This window comes from Sarcophilus harrisii, chromosome 4 (genome assembly GCF_902635505.1).
Source record: "Sarcophilus harrisii chromosome 4, mSarHar1.11, whole genome shotgun sequence".
Lineage (NCBI taxonomy): Eukaryota > Metazoa > Chordata > Mammalia > Dasyuromorphia > Dasyuridae > Sarcophilus > Sarcophilus harrisii.
Window position 1 is genome coordinate 270,908,630 of NC_045429.1, and position 3,831 is coordinate 270,912,460.

At 33.2% G+C, this 3,831-nt stretch overlaps 1 pseudogene; it reads left to right on the plus strand.

The window, feature by feature from the left end:
- Positions 1-916: 916 nt before the first annotated feature.
- On the plus strand, positions 917-1,854 carry LOC100922995 (annotated as a pseudogene).
- Positions 1,855-3,831: the final 1,977 nt, after the last annotated feature.

Sequence of the window (3,831 nt, forward strand, 5' to 3'; positions counted from 1 at the left end):
TGTCATTTTTGTTATTAAACATCTTTTAATCATTAAAGTGTTTTAAGACCAGTCTATCACTTTATTTTAAATGATTGTTTAATAATATTCATTATACAAGAATATTATTGGAAGGGAAGGACACTTGATTTTCCCTTTTCCACATATACCTTGATTCAATCTCAGGATGTAATGGATGTTAATGTGTTTATAAATACAGAAGGTAAAAAAAAAATACTGGCCCCACCCCAGAAGGCTTTCCTTTATTATCTTCCTCTTCTTAGAAGTTTGCCTTGGTCTCAGAGAGCTGATTTATTCTTCATCTTGTGATAGTATTTCACTTCAGATTCACTGAAGGGACGCATTCCTCTCCATATAAGGATGGATTCCCCCTATCATGTTTTATATTTCATTTTACACTTCATTATCAATATGTTTTCTGTGATTAGATCCCCTGTACTTGGGCAGGTTAATATTTCATTTTTCCATTGGAAAAAGGTGGTCCAGGTAATTATGTCTTGTCAATGTATTAATAATTTATCGCCTGAGATTATATTTTCTGATTGCATCTAATAGGGGAGAGTGAGAAGGAAGGAAGGAGTGTGGACTGAGAAGAGTGAATACTTTGAATAGAAATCCAGCCTCAGAAACTGTGTGTTGCTGGGAAAATCACTTAACTTCTATTTGCCTCAGTTAACTAAACTATAAAATAGGGATAATACTATGTACCTCCTATAGTTGCTGTGAGAATTAAATTATATATCACAAATCACTTAGCATAGTACTTAGAACATAATTGTGCTTAACAAAAGCTTCCTCTGTTTCTCCCTCCTTCTATTCCTTCTTTTATTTGATTTTCCATTATAGCTTTGGTATATTTAAATTCATTCTGATCTTTCTCACTTGTTCTCCGCCTTAGCCTTGGCAGATGCTGTTGATGGGAAATCAAACCACAGTGACGGAATTCTTTCTTGTAGGATTGACAAATGACCCCGAGACCCAAGTTATTATTTTTGTTTTTCTGCTACTAACATATCTTTTAAGTGTCACTGGAAATCTGACCATCATTATTCTCACCCTGCTGGATTCCCATCTCCAGACCCCCATGTATTTCTTCCTCCAGAATTTCTCCTTTTTGGAAATTTCTTTTACAACTGTCTTTGTTCCCAAAATGCTAGTGAACATAGGAACTGGGAACAAGACCATTTCCTTTGCTGAATGTTTTACTCAATTTTTTTTGCCATTTTATTGGGAGCAACAGAATTTTATCTTTTGGCCGCCATGTCCTATGATCGTTATGTAGCCATATGTAAACCCTTGCATTATACAATGGTAATGAACAAGAGGCTTTGTCTCCAACTGGTCCTCAGCTCCTGGATCGCTGGCTTCATGGTTGTAATTGGACCACATATCATGACCACAAAGTTGCCATTTTGTGCATCCAACATCATCAACCATTACTGCTGTGACTATACCATATTGCTCCAGTTGGCCTGTGCAGACACACACTTCCTAGAGATGATTGAATTTGTCTTGGCTGTGGTGACTCTTCTCTTTACATTAGTACTAGTAATGATCTCCTATGCATATATTGTGAAGACAATTATGAAAATCCCTTCTGCTCAGAAAAGGAAAAAGGCCTTTTCTACCTGCTCTTCTCATATGATTGTTGTCTCTCTTTCCTATGGTAGCTGCATCTTTATATATGTTAACCCCTCTATGAAAGCAGCAGCAACTTTTAATAAGGAAGTCGCTGTGCTGAATACTTCAGTTGCCCCTTTGTTAAATCCTTTCATCTATACCCTAAGGAACCACCAAGTAAAAAAACCTTTCACAGATATGGTCAGAAGGATGAAGTTTTTCTCAATAAAGTGAAAACAATTGGAGGTACTTTCATAAAAAAGACCATAAAGAAAAATTGATAAGAGAATAGAGATATTCTCATGTGACTTGTGCAGAAATTTTTTCAGTGGTCAAAATCTTAGGCTGTGCTGTCCTGATTTTATCACTTTTGAACTCACTCATTGAGTTGAATCCATGACCTGATTTCATTATTAAAAACCTTAGCAAATCTTCAATTTTTTCATTTCCTTATAAAAATAGTCAACCTGAATATATCATACAGTTTTTGAATATCGTTTCATTCTTCCTATGGTATCCTTAAGGAGTTAACAACAGCATGTTCATTTCTGTCCAACAATTAATTGAGATAAAGTTAAATTGGTCTTTACAATCCATCATCTTATAATTAGATGAATCACATATTTAGACCTGGCAAACAAATTAGAAAAATTTGAGCCAACTTACTCTCTTATCCCTTATTTTACATATGATACAATTGAATCCCAAACAATGACGAAAGCTAGCTATTCAGGTGTATCACTCACCTCTGGCTTTATTCCCCTATTACACTCATTGGCAAGCTAGGTTCCCAAGAGTGGTGACTGGTAGGTGAAGTTTTAAGGATAACTATCATTAACATTCAGCCAGTAGAATAAATTAACTACTAACAAAGATATTTACTCAAATGGCACAGTTAGTTAAACAATTACAAACATATAATGGAGGAGAGTATGCACAAACAATGGAAAAGGATAATGAATTAAAAATGTAGGAAATATTTGTGACCAAAGCCCCATCTTCCTTTTTTCCTTTGGAAGTGTAGGGCCTCAACGTCTATTTTGTTTTTTTCATTTAAAAAAATTCAAACCTAAATACAAAATAAGAATCATCAAATAGAAAAAGAAAACAAAGAAAAGGAAAACAAAACAAAACAAATAAAATGTCATGATTCTAGCAGATCATCAGGAAGTATTCAAAATATATAGCAATAAATTTTCATTTCGAGAAAACATATATAATAACAGAAGAAATTATATTCATGAATGTACATCTTTTCTTTGCTTCCTTTTAGTTTATTCTTTTGTTCTCTGCTATGCACTTTTTAAATTCTTTTTTTTTCCCCTTATCCCCCCTCCCCTCCCATGGTGGCTACAGTTAAGCAGAGATATATTTGTGTTACATGTGTGTTCATGTGCATATGTGAATATATATATATTTATATATAACATACTCGCACACACATACATCTATATAAATACATATACAAACACATACAAATATATTTTTATAAATATAGATAGATAGATAGGCATGTATCTAAAATATCATTAATACAGTTGATATAATATTGATTTCTCTCTTGATTGAATCTTTCATTTTAACTTTGTATAAGATCAATGATTACTAGTCCTATGTTTTTTCCCTAATAAATTGTACTCTTGATCTTTCTTATTATATGTGTATATATCTTATTTCCTATCCCTGCTTACCCCTCTACTTTAGTTTTACTTCTTAACTTGTTTTGCTATTACTTAACTTCCCCTCATCTATTTATCTCTCCCTTATGTTCCCCTCCCATCTCCTTCTTTATCCCATTCTCATTAATCCACATTTCTTATTCGACTTTCATTAATCTAAACTACCTTCTGTACTCCAATCTCATACTATGCCACCTTTTTTTTCCCTCTGTAGCCTTTCTCATTAATGATGATTGAGAGAGAACAAAAATATTCTTATGTTGTTTGTGCAGAAATTGCTTTTCAGTGTTTAAAAATAGTAGGCTGTGGGGTCCCAATTTTTTTACCTTTGAATTCAGCATTCTGAGTCGAAACCATTACCTAATTTAATTATTAAAAACCTTAGCAAATTTATTTTTTCCATTTCCATATAGAAATAATAAATCTTGATTATACTATAGTTTTTTGAATATGGTTTCATTCTTGCTATGGTGTTCTCAAGGAGTTAAAGGCACATCCATTTTTGTCCAACAATCAATTGAGGTAAAGTCAG